This window comes from Prionailurus bengalensis, chromosome A1 (assembly GCF_016509475.1).
Source record: "Prionailurus bengalensis isolate Pbe53 chromosome A1, Fcat_Pben_1.1_paternal_pri, whole genome shotgun sequence".
Lineage (NCBI taxonomy): Eukaryota > Metazoa > Chordata > Mammalia > Carnivora > Felidae > Prionailurus > Prionailurus bengalensis.
The window spans coordinates 142699549-142713749 of NC_057343.1; positions in this window are offsets into that span (position 1 = coordinate 142699549).

Genomic DNA, 14201 nt, shown 5'->3' on the forward strand with positions numbered 1-14201 from the left:
CGGGGCGCCTGGGTGGCGCAGTCGGTTAAGCGTCCGACTTCAGCCAGGTCACGATCTCACGGTCCGTGAGTTCGAGCCCCGCGTCAGGCTCTGGGCTGATGGCTCAGAGCCTGGAGCCTGTTTCCAATTCTGTGTCTCCCTCTCTCTCTGCCCGTCCCCCGTTCATGCTCTGTCTCTCTCTGTCCCCCCCAAAAATAAATAAACGTTAAAATGATTTCCTCAAAGAACAAAGATTTTCTTCAGAAACTGGTAAGTTGCTTAATGATAAGTTAAATTTTGTACAAAGGATCTCCTGCCAAGATTATGCATATGTTCTGTAAGCAATCCTACTGAAGATTTGAAGAAGAAAAAGAAGTCCATGCAAAAAGGAAAACTCTAATGGTGGAGGAGACATACCCTTCATTTATAAGTTTTATAGCAGCCAAGTATCTCAGTACCAGTAATTAACCCAAAGGATATACATTTTAAAACATCACTCAAGGAGCACATGGGTGGCTCAATTAGTTAAGTGCCTGACTCTTGATTTTGACTCAGGTCATGATCTCATGATTCGTGAGATCCAACCTCACATTAGGTTCTATGCTGACAGGGCAGAGCCTGCTTTGGAGTCTCTCTCTTCCTCTCTCTCTCTCTGTTACTCCTCTGTTCTATCTCTCTCACTCTCAAAATAAATAAGTAAACTTTAAAAAATAAAATATCACTAAAATGCCATTTCATCTAGAATCTTCAACATATAAGTTTAGGGGCCACAGAACATACTGGTTTCTTAGATATATGATATGAGATACATGATATCCTTTAAGATTAATTTTAATAACTAAAGCATTTCAGTAAAATGAGTTTATAGAAATAATTGTTTATAAATAAATATTATACAGGTCAGGAAATCAGTCACATAGGAATCTAGAGAAATAATTGTTCTATAAGGTGCAAATGCCTTAGGAAGAATAATCTGAAAAACACTTGTGTTGACTGGAGGGAGGAAATTTGTTATCTAAGTGAGATCTAGAACTGGAAACAGGTCAGCAAGTCCCCTTTCCCCAGTTCCACCATTTGTCATGCAGCCAAAGACGAAGCTCTCAATTTCATTATGCTGCTGTATTCCTGTCTCTATCTAAATAATACTTGCCACTTATCCCCATTAACAGATATGCTGTGAGTATTCAAGAGATAATATTAGTTAAGAACCTTAACTTGCCCATAAACACAAAACCTTATCCCTGATAAATATGATGGTTACTTTGGCAGGCTCTGTTAAAGATGTTTGGTGCTTGCCAATTGCGAGGATAAGAAGGATAAGCCAAGTGAGTGGCTCCAACATGACCTTGGTCCAGATTTGGGAGTGGCCAGAGTGAGGTGGGGAAAGCTAAGTGGTGGGTCTATACATGGGGTGCCTGAGGGCCTTTGATGAGAATGAAGGTCCAAGATTGCCTGTCTGGGTGGCTGAGACAGTTGGAGGTCTAGACAAGAAGATTTGTTCAGCACTGGACAGCTCCCAGACTAAATGAGTCCACCTGGGAGGGAAGAAAGTCCTTCTTTCTCCCAAACTTTCCCAGGAGAAACTGAAGACTGTCAACAATGGCCTTTGTTCACTCTTCCAGAAGAGCAAATCTGAAAATGCATTAAACATTTAAAACCCCTCTTAAATACTGAAAATAACAAAAACAGCAGTGGGGATTTGGATTTTAATCACCCATATGCATGCATCTAAAAACAATGACTTTTTTTTTTTTTAATTTAAATGTGCTCCTCCAGTGCTGTGCGTGGAAAAAAAGCAAACTTCATTTTCTGTCTTAGCCTTTTGGTTTTATAGGGACAAAATGCAGAATAAACTTCCTTAATTTTCACTTCAGTGTTTGCAGCTTAGGATTCCATTAATATATCCTTTCCCTCGGTTGTGCAGGGTCCTCGTTTGCAGTCAGTTCATTCCACACTGATGTATATTTCATTGCCCAAGGCTTAATTTTGATTTATTGTCCATCCATAAATTAGAAAAATATGCTCTGGAATTCCATCCCGCTGAAAAGCTGTGCCTGATGTCAGGGGACTGGGTGATATTTAAGATGTCAGAAATACATATTGGATTAGTGTGCTTTGTTTCCCCACAACAGCAGGTGTTTAATCATAGCTGATGGCTGAAGTTAAATGCATTAGGACAGCAGCAGCCAAGAAGATGGAGTTTTTCTAAACCATACAAACTCCAGGATAAATAACTCAAAACTAATTGTGTGTCCACATCTTAGATACATTTTTATTTACTTAATACATTAAACAATGAAAATAGCCTCTGGCACTTAACTTCATGTTTAAGAGCCTGTACAAATATTTTATATTAGTGAAGTGTTGGCTGTTTAAACATAATTACTATTTCCCTTACTGGCCCTCTGGCGGTTTTATGTAAAATATTTCTTAAAGCAGAAAAAGAATAAAGGCTGAAACCTCTCAGTAATTCAAGGATAAGAAATTTTTAGGGTTTGCTTTTTTTAAAAATATAATTTGAAATGCCTATATATGTCTATATGCCCATTTTGCCATAATCCAAATGATGCTCCACATACCTACTGACCAGGCATTTTCCTTCCTCTTTTTGTAAGTACCGGATCTCTTTGCTATTATGTTTATATTAATTAGAGTTCTATGTGTATAGAAAAATGATCAGGCTTGGTCTGGAGCAATTTAACTGGAGGCTGGAGAGAAGACGCTTAGGAGAGCAAACATTTTCAAGGTGCAACCGGTGACCTGTAACAAGCCAGAGAGATTCATGGCGAGAATCGTATATTTTGACACAACAGTGATTTGATTAAAAGAGAAAGTAATGGTTTTAAACAGTCACTATGAGGATGTAGCCAGACTTTGGTAGCTTTTTGCAATTTACTTTACAGACCAGTGATAGAGCAGGAGAGAGAACCTTTGCTGCTCAAACAGGCTACTTGAATTTGGAAACAAATATAAGCAAAAATCAAGTGGTTGAAACTAGTTTTCTTCCCCATCCTTTTTTCCCCCTTCTTCTTCTTTTAAACACACATCTATGGCAAAGGCAGGATAATACCAAGGAAAATAAAATATTGAGGTCATTTTGAGAATGGAAATAGAAGTGGATTTAATTTTTGTTTGATGGTTTTAAAAGAATTAATTTTGGAATCAGACTCAATTGAACCAGTCTGAAAAGAAAAAGTCTCTACATCTTGAGAAAAGTAAAAATTTGTATTAGAAAACTGAAACAGTTAATTTATTTCACTCAGATAAGCAGTATGATCCCCAAGAATAACTAACATATAGCATTCAACATAGCATCAAATTTAATTCTAATATAGTAGTTGAGAATAGTGCAGTGTGGCTTAAACAAAATAGCTTTAAAAAGAGGATTAATAAAACCTTGTTCAGCGAAAAAGTGTGAGTTACAAAACATTCTAATAGTATGATCCTATTAACATAAGAATATAAGAGAACAATGAAAGACATCCTATATATGTGCATATGTCCAAGAATAATTATATCACCACAGAAAAGGGTCTGAAAGCAAACTGAGAACAATAATTGTTCTCGAGAAGGGGATTTTAATTTTTTACTCTATATACTTTAGTGTTGTTTGATTTTTATTTATGATAACATCTTAGGATATAACTTATATAAATGAATTTCTAAAGAATCTCAGTAAAGTTCTGTTTTTAAGGGGAAAAAAAGAGGGTTATTCCCTATTTTGATACATATATCCTGCCTGAATAAAGATCAGTTGTAATTATTCTTGAGATAAGTATGTGTTGAATGAAATCGCCATTGAATGTTGTTATAGGGTAAATCCTTTGAAGAAAAAGTTTTAAAAATTACAGCTCCCGGGTGCCATGCTGGCTCAGTCAGTAGAGCGTGAGACACTTAATCTCAGGGTTGTGTGTTGGGCCCCATGTTGGGCATAGAGATTACTTAAAAATAAAATCTTAAAAAAAATTACAGTCTCAATGAGGTGTTCACATGGAGCAAGCTCACTACCACCTTAGTTTTCTCATGGAAGCTCATTTATTCCTCCCTCATCCTCAGCCTCAATGACCATGTAAGGTGGTTGCCTCAACCACTAAGCATTTAACCTGCAAGGTAATTCACTTCACACAAAACAATACCAAAAAAACCAACCAACCAACCAAACAAACAAAAAAACACAAAAGGTACTAACACTGCTCTCCGTCTAGAATTTTTTTTTTAATTTTTTTTTTCAACGTTTATTTATTTTTGGGACAGAGAGAGACAGAGCATGAACGGGGGAGGGGCAGAGAGAGAGGGAGTCACAGAATCGGAAACAGGCTCCAGGCTCTGAGCCATCAGCCCAGAGCCCGACGCGGGGCTCGAACTCACGGACCGTGAGATCGTGACCTGGCTGAAGTCGGACGCTTAACCGACTGCGCCACCCAGGCGCCCCTAGAATTTTTAATAATAATATTTTCCTTGGTAAAATTTTATGTTTTTCACCAGCCTGATATTTAAAGTAATATGTTGGTGCTTTGGGGTTTTTTATAAAAGAAGATTGTAAAATGCATTTCTCATTTATTACAATCATTTTTATACCCTTTAATATCTTTTCCTGTTTTGCAACTGACATCCCAAAGTTCTTCAACAATTTTAACTCAATATTTTAACTCATATTCTTGGGAAAAAATAGCTACGTGGCATTAAGACTCTCACTCTGAACTGTGTCATATTCTTTCTAGTACTTTTAGCCTGAGTCTCGTAGGTCAGGCTATCCAGGAAACAGACTCTTATATGAAGATTTCTTTCAGGAGGTTTATTGGAGGGTACTCTTAGAGCCGCACTGACGGGGAGAGAAGGAAAAAAGAAAGGAGGAGAGGAGATGGGCAGGTGCTATGCGGTCACCACAAAGGCCTCAGCTGATCCCACAAGGAGATTTGGGGCTGGGTGGTCCTGCAGGGTCCTTCTCCCTTTGTACCTCACACTGATTAGCCATCAGATACAGGCTGACCCTAGAAGGGAGTGTAACTTTGGGAAAGATGGCTGCCTTTAGGAGAGGATAGCTCCTGGAGAGAAATCAACACTCCCAGCAGCTGTAGGAATAAGTGCTTTGGTCTTAAAGGGGGCTCTGAGTGGTGTACCCCATATCAACCACATGGAGTTTCCAGGTCTCAATATCCTCATTTTCATCTACAAAAAGTATGCTCATTAAACAGTGGCTAGAGCACCTCACTAAAACAAAGGGAAGGAAGGAGCAAACTTCATTGAGGAAAAAGCATGAGAAAACATAATTTTAAGGCATTTATGGTAAATGACGCTAAAAGTCAAAGGGAGAAAAACATTCCATGGTTGTCGTGGAAGCAGTAAAACAGGAAAAGACAATGATGCAATGAGTGGCTCTGAGATTTTTGTCTCCAAATTTTCTTGATTCTCTCATACCGCAGGACAATTTTTCTGCTTTGTTTCTTGTATTTGCATCAGAAATAATTAACGACACATCTTATGAATGTATCTGGAGACTATTAACTGGAATTTTCTATTATGCATGCGGTAGAATGGCTCATATATATATTACATCAAGTACATGATATTTTGTTTGGAAGACAAAAGTGGAGGACATCAGGCAGCCATGACTGTTTCCCCAGTTTTCTGTTCCAAGGAAACCTGGTTCTAAGAGGAGCTGGTACAGATATAGTGGATTTGCAGAGCAAATGGGGCGAGTGGGCTTTATCAAATGCTCAGGGACCAAGGAGGACACCTTCTGCACTGGGAAGAGTGCTGTTGACCTGTCCTCATCAACATATGGCAACCTGAACCTTAACTCTGCCTTTGCAGTCTGGAAATGGAATAGGCATATTTCGAGGCAAATAACATTAATTAAGTTTAGGCATATAGGAAGGAGAAACGTAAGTATTTTAAAGAGCTTGTTCACAGGAATGTTTATTCAACCTCTGGTAGCCTAAACAGAAAATCTTCATGTCTGAGAAACAAAAAGCTTGACATATTATGTTTTTCTAATACATCACACAAAAAATTAGATTCTACTAGCATTGCCCAGACATATTCCTCCTCCAGACACAGTCTTTAAGTAAAATACAAATCCTGCTTGTTCTAACACATAAGAAAATGAAGACACTCAAAGTAAATATCTGTTTCTAAACATCTCCACAATATGACTCCCCAACACACATGTTTATATCCATATTAAAAATTTGATAGGGGCAACAGATACGTGTATATCAAGTGCAAAAATAGTGGGGCTAATTGTCTACAGTACTCGCAAGATCTAGGATTATTAAGCACCCAATCTACATTAGCTATTATATTAGTAGGATCACTGGCTCTTAGACTTGAGATTTGACCCCTATTACTGTTTCCTTTAAAATTTAACCCTTGAAGATAGTTTGTGTGGTGGAGCAAATGTAGAAGTAAACAAGGGGAGATGAAGAGACAAGAAGGGGAAGAAGCAACAAACAAACGCTATTACAATGAAATATCCTAATGATGAGGGTAATAGTTAATATAGGTTGGATGCTTTCTGAGATTTCCTTCTCAGGGATTTATATATATTACCTTAATAATCAGAGCAATAACCCTAAGAAGTTGAACTGTCATCATCTCCACTTCTACAGATGAGGACACTGAGGCTTGGAGAGTCTAGGGAGCTATGTAGCACAGATAAGAGGTGGTACCAATGAAATCACAGCTCAAGAAGGCCGCTTCTGTGTAAGAATGGCTTATGTTTCTGAGTAAGGCCCTATCTACCTACAGACTCTTGAAAGTTAGGGCTACAAGAGACTTTCAAGATGAAGAGAGCATCCTGACCATGCCTCTCCTACTATAGGCAAGGAAACTGAGGCCCAGAGCAAAAAACAGGGTAGCCCTACATTGTTTCTGTGTTCATGTACGTCGTCTCCCAGAAAGATACGTAATTACATGATAAATGATACCATGGTCTGCAATATTTCTATTTGCTCTGGTAATAAATCATCAGGACATTGAAATGTCTTGGATTATGTGACCAGACCCACAGTCTTTACTTTCATGTGGATTATAGAACTAAGCACACTGACCTAGCTTGCCAGGAGAAAACATTTTAGATCTTCAGATTCCCTTCAGAACACATTGAATAGTGTTTCTGAGGATCAGCCCAGTTTGTCCTGGAGTTCTGATGCCATCTGATGCTGGGACAATGAGAGCAGCCCCTGCTATCTGGAACTGAGAAGATTCAGGAATGCTCTAACATCTGAAATTGATTTTCGGGAAGAGTCGTGGAATTCCTAGGGGCCACAGCACCAGTGTGGCCCTTGTTAGCCTTGCATTCATGGACTTAGAGCCATCTGAGAGCAGGGACTCAGTTTAAGGATGAGAACACCCTCAATAACCTTGGCTGATCATTTTTATTTCGGGAGAAAGGAACATTAAAAGACCAGTTCTTCAATTGTAGATCTGGGTTGCCCCATGCCCCACTTGACATTACAAAGAATGTACCTTAAGCCAATGATTTCTGAGTTCTACAAGGATCACTCTTTTGTCAGAAAATGTAAGTGGCTTGACAGTTTCCATTTGAAGGCTGAAAAGCATCTGCATATACTAAACAAGACTAGGTTTTCCTTATTCCTCTCCTATAAGCAATTCTTAGCTACTCCAAAAAATCATCATGTATTTATTCATCAAACTTTGGTTCAGCCTAGGCTGGAGGAATTTACTTCAGTAACTGAATTATAGTCACTCAGTGGTTTGGTGACAGATTCTGTGCTACAACTTAAGTATTTTGAGTCCAACGTTTTACATCCTGAAAATATGCCAGACTTGTCTCTTAGGCTTCATTGTTTTGGGATCATTCCCTGTTGCTAAGGTTTTAAGTGTCTGCCCTTTGTTCCAGGAACACCTTGTGCTTTGTTCAGAGAGAAGTCATTGGGAGCTGTCACGCCATCATTCCTGTTTTGGAAAAGTCCCAGATTCCTCTGTTCACATTCTCTTCTTTTCCTAAATGAGAGTTAAAGCTTGGAATCTTGTGATGGCATTTTATATTGCTCAAATTTAGATATTCTCAAATAGACACAGAGTATTACAAAGGGAAACATACCTGTGCTGTGAAAATAGGCCACCCCTTGTTTGCATAAGACACTTAACCTCTCTGAGCATTTCTCATCTCTAACATGGAAAGAACGATTCCTACCTGGTAGGACTGCCATGAAGCATAATGATACATGTAAACACTGTTTGGCATATACTAGATAGCCAATAACTGGTAGCCACCACCATTGTCAATTATCTAAAAGATAAGGATTATTCCCAATGAAGATGTTCTATGTAAAACTGAGCATAAGAGGATAAAAGAGCAGGTACCAATGGTAAATCAAACTTACCTGAGACTTCCTCAAGCTGTAGACAAATATCAAGGGCAGCCACTCCATCTGGATCCCCAGAAAAGGTCCAACTAGTCCAGAGGTGGTAACACCATGAGGAGAGAAACAGAAATAAGAAGTTTCAGATGAGGAGGTGATTTCCCCCACTCCCTCAGCACACTTGGCTCAATACCCCCCCAAAACAGAGATGGATCAAGATGGCCTCTCTACCATCTCCCCCAGCCTCCTTGCCCTGCTCTGTAGCAGAACCAAAGCCATACGTCAAAGTGCTCTAAATCACAACTTTGGGACCTTCAAAGCTAGCAGCTCAAGAACCTGTCACCCTTTTCCACTTGTGATTTATACAAACTTTAAGGATTTTTTTTTTTAAGATTTTACTTCTAAGTAATCTCCATATCCAACTTGGGGCGTGAACTCACAACCCTGAGATCAAGAGTCACATGCTCTACCGAGTGAACCAGGCAGGCGCCCCATAAGGATTTTTTTTTCTAAAGTGAGCTGCTAAATTAACCAGTAGTCTTACCTCATCACTACAGTGACAATATATTTTTTAATGTTTTTTATTTATTTTTGAGAGAGTGCAAGTGGGGGAGGGGCAGAGAGAGTCAGACAGAGGATCTGAAGTGGGCTCTGTGCTGACCATAGCAAGCCAGACGTGGGGCTTGAACTCATGAACCGAACCATGAGATCATGCCCTGAGCCAAAGTTGGATGCTCAACTGACTGAGCCACCCAGGTCCCCATACAGTGATAATGTTTTTTAAAAGTATGCAAAGGTTTTAGCTTGTCAGCCCATTTAGGCAAAGCTGTGTTGAAGCCTCTCCGTTGGCTGTTTTTATTCACTTTACCTAAGAATAAATACAGGCTGGGGCACCTATGTGGCTCAGTTGGTTGAGCGTCTGACTCTTGATTTAGGCCCAGAGCATGATCTCATGGTTCATGAGTTCAAGCCCAGTGTTGGACTCTGTGATGGCAGTGCAGGGCCTGCTTGGGATTCTCTTTCTCCCTCTCTCTCTGCTCCTCCCCCACTCAAGCACGTGCTCCCTCTCTCGCTCTCTCTCTCAAAATAAATAAATAAACTTAAAAAAAGAAGAAGAAAAAGAAATACAGGCTAACATCAATTCCGAACAGGGAAATAGAAAACAGATATAGAAAACTGGGCATGCAATACATAAAAGCCGGCACAAAACCTAGATACAGAGGGAACATGGAAAAGGAAAACAATCATGTTAGAATGGTAGGAATGTGGGAAATTTCTTTCTTAAAAATTAAAAAAAATATATTTATTTTTTTGAGACAGAGAGAGAGAGAGAGCCAGAGAGCAAGAGAAAGAGAGAATCCCAAGCAGGCTCTACGCTGTCAGCACAGAGCCCCATGTAGGGCTTGATCTCAAAAACCATGAGATCATGACCTGAGCCAAAATCAAGAGTCAGACACTCAACCAGCCCCTGAGCCACCCAGATGCCCCCTTTTCAAAAATTAGTTTAATTTGGAATAATATTATTTTTAGGATTAAGAAAACTCTAGCATTAAAAGTAGGGAACACCAATCTTTTAAGGGATTCTTAAAATGTCCAACTTTTCTAACAAAAAAGAAAATAAATGAAGACACACATTTTTAAAGTCCACTGTCTTATTTCTTCTGCTCTAAATATGTGGTGATATACACACTTATCTAATGCAACTGTTAACACAAACACTGGAAAGAGCTAACATTTATACGCTATTATCACTAATGATGCAGGATTGGTAACAGAGGTCTCTCTCCGTTTTTCTTCTCATAATAATTAATTCTAGGGGCACCTGGGTGGCTCAGTCAATCAAGCGACTAACTCTTGATTTCAGCTCAGGTCCTGATCTCATGATTTGTGGGATTGAGTCCGGCATTGGTCTCTGTGCTGACAGCGTGGAGCCTTCTTGGGATTCTCTCTCTCTCCCTCTCTCTCTCTCTTTCTGCCCCTCTCCTGCTGGTGCTTGCTCTCTCTCTCTCAAAATAAATAAACATAAAAAATTCTAATATTTTTGACATGCAAACGACACAGAATTAGAAGGAAAAGCTTACAGATTCAAAGAGAAAATTGGTATGCAAAAATTCTAGATAGGCTTGAAGGATCAGCTCCAACAGGAAGGCATTTTAATAGATGTTAATATAATGCCCTACAGTTGGATACTAAAATTAACTGCCAAAGTACAGAGGTGAAACATCTTACCAAGAACAAGGAGACTAGATTTAGGGCTTTTATTGTCCACAGCTTCAGTAGTAGTAAACAATTCGCTAAAGTTCCCCTAAAAGCTAAAGTAATTTTAGCTCCACTTTCAGAACAAGGAAGGCAATGATCCTCCTGCAGAGTACCCAAATGAAACCAAAACTGGAATATAGTATTGAGGAACCTGGATGAGCAATGGCTAGAGGATTTCCCCAGAGGAACCAGGCAAAGTCCTTCCCAACTCTGTGATTCTAATCTCTCAATTCCCATGGTAGACAAAGGGTTCATCATCCAGAATACATGGAATCTACACAGGGTTGTGAATTGGTTTCAAGAGACCTGCAAACATTCTAGCACCATATGCAAAATGGTCTGTTCCCTATGTAATAATAATGCAAGGCATTTAAAGACTAATGCTTTAGGGGCGCCCGGGGGGCTCAGTCCTGTTGAGCGACCAACTTACACTCAGGTCTTGATCTCGCAGTTGGTGAGTTCGAGCCCCACATCAGGCTCCCTGCTGTTAGCACAGAGCCTGACCCGGATCCTCTGTTCCCCCCTCTCTCTCTCTGTCCTTCCCCCGCTTGCACACTCTCTCTCAAAAAGAAAAAAAAAAAAAGACTCATGCTTTAGATCAGTGCGTCTCAAAGGGGGTAATGCTATTGCCCAGAAGACAGTGCACTCCCACGCAAAGAACCTTCTCAGCACCCCGCCCAACAATTTCAGACATTCAGATTTGGACATTAGACACATATAGGTGAGACACTTCAGTAATTACCTCCAACTCCATTCTACATATAAACACAAGGCATTTCCATGTGGTTTTAACATACACAGAAACTTCCACATATACAACTAATATACACTGTTTTGTCTACAACTTTACCGAGAGTCATTTACTACTTTGGAAGATCTTGTTATTGACAACAGTGCAGCTGGTGGGTTTGGAGTTCCCTCAGAATACCTCCAACAGTCCGCATCCACACAGGGATGATTCTACATATATGAGCAAATATACTTATTTAGCCCTTATTTCAAAAACCAACTATAAAGAAAAAGGGTCAACAACAATCACTTGAATTTCAACTCAAAATTTGTTATAAAGTGATGTAAGCATTTGGCCACTTCATTCTGTGGTTGTCACTATGGAGAAATACATGTTATAAGTTATTTGTTGATATATTTTTCTTTTACAATTAGGTCAGCGTGTTTTTTCCTTCGCCTCTTTCTCCCTCCCTCCTCCCCTCCTCCCTCCCTTCTTTCCTATCCGTTCCTTTTTCCTTTCTTCTTTTTTTAATGATGTGTTTGAGCAGGCTACATTGTCCAAGACCTTCATGCCTGGATAGTAAAGAGGTGTTACAACATATTTGTTAGGAAAAGAGGGTCGTTGGCACGAACACTGTTGAGAGTCGTCGCTGCGCAGACCAGTCCTTGAGCGTCACGCTTCCAAAATCTCTTAGAAAGTGTTTAACGTTCCACGCTCTCAAAAGAAGGTCCAGCACTGGTATGTGTAGAGCGGTCTGAGCTCATCCGGAACAAGAGGTGCAAACACTAAACCAAAAACCCCACGCGGGGCTCTCTGGGAGAGCGGGTCCTGTCGCCGGAGCCCCGGGGGTGGCTGCCCGGGAGGTTCTCTGGGCCTCGGCCGTCCGCGCTGGCGCAGGCTCTGCACCCAGGGGCCTGCGGAGGCCCGGCCCGAGAGCTTCGCGACGCTCGCGTCCCAAGTCCACGCCCGGCCGCGGACGCAGCCACCCGCGCCCTGCGCAGCCGAGGGCCCTCCGTCGGGGCCGCTGTGGCCCCTGACTTCTTATTATTAATGTTTTTTAAAAAGACAAAAGTGTAAATCATTACTCAGCCCAGCCCAGTCACCAGGCAAACTGTGTTTAATAAATTAGCTTAATCTATTCCGCAAGTGGTTTGTGAGTGCAGTGTTTCCTCCAGTTAAGGAAAACATTTATATTCTCTCTCTGCCCTGCGCTCCTAGGCGCCCAGAGTCCCTCCCCGGGTGGGCACAGGGCGACGGCTCGGTCGCTGGTGCTCTCTGCCCTCCGCCCGCGAACATCCCAGCTCGAGCCCCGGGGCCGGTGGCCAGGAGGGCAGTTGGTGGCCGCGTGGCTTTGTCCCCCTCGGGCCCCCGGCAGCAGCCCGGGGCGCTGGTACCCAGCCTGCTTCTTCGCGGCCCAGATCCCCACCCCGCGCGCACTGCCCTCTTCTAAAGGGGCCTCTTTAACAGCTCCCCATGAAATAATAATTCATTATGTCACCGGGAGGGAAGAAAGGGAGTGTAAGTGTCTTGATGGGATTAGAGGAAACCCCTGCAGAGATGATTTAGGGGCCGTGATAATTCATTTAATAGGGGCCTGGGGCAAATTGCTAGACAGGGAAATGGAACTGAACCAGCCTAGAAAGGGCGCACGACAAGGCTGTGTGGGAGAGCTGGCTTCATTAGCAATATTTAAGAGATTTCATTTAAGAATGAGTCATAAAATGCAGTACTATTTTATCCACCTGGTTTGGTGGCCTTTAGCTTTCCTCTGCATGAATATTAAATTTGAAATGGCACTACAGCAACACATTTTGGAAAGTGTTCTTTGGGCTGTTATTTGTATGGTTGGTTTAGTTTCTCGTTTGTTAACCTTTTAAAATGAATATCATTGAAAATGGATAACTGTACAACCAGAACTCGAAAAGATTAGGGGGAATATAATGCTTTAGAATAGGTTGTTACTAAACTGGGTAAAGGATTTTAGTTTTTATTGATCCAAACACAAAAGGCATAGAGAGTGAGTCAGTAAATGGCAAATTACTTTGACAATTCCCAATTTTCATGCAGATTTTGTGAAGCTGCCCCATTCAAAGCCACCAGCAGCCTGGATGAGACCACAAAGCAGTGAACACAGATGGGACTTGCCCACAGACACCCTGAAAAGTCAAACACACTTCAGGAAAATACTTCCAAAGACTGTTTTCTTGGACAGATAATATTCTATTCTGTTGCCAAAAGGCAAAGGCAAACTCTAGCTTGACTGTAAAACATTTCCTTCAAATGTAGGTTTTTATTTACTGGGGGCGTGAGTGGACAGGGTGGGGGTTGCTTGAGATTTTACAAACCCAAGAAGTTTAAATGTGGAAATACAGTGGTTCTAATGACAACTATACTTTAAAAAAATATTTCTTTTTTAGTGTTTATTTCCTGTTTGGTTTCAGTGGCTACCTTGCCATACGTATGTGCCACCAAGTTGGAGAGTCCCAGCCAGGAAGCGTTTTAGTAAATACACAACCTTCACAACACTGTGTCCCACCCATTTGTGCAGCCTAATGCTCTTCCCTTCAAAAATCTTGTATTTGCAAAATAAAGCATTAACTCTGATTCTCTCCTTTTTAACAGTAAAAATAGCTCTTCCAGATATGCCGCATCCATTTTTTTTTTTTTTTTAATCACAGCTGCATTCTGTTATTTTCACAAAACAACTGGCAGGTCTCTATTCACAGAGCTGCTCTAGCCACATAGGATACATAAGATGCATAATTAATACGTCCTTTAAACGACTTTCTTAATCAAAAAAGACACTAACTATATGTAAAATTATTCACTTACATATATTGGTTTGTGTAATTTTCCACAATGACAGTAAAGTTGGTAGCTAAATATATTCTCATATATAACAA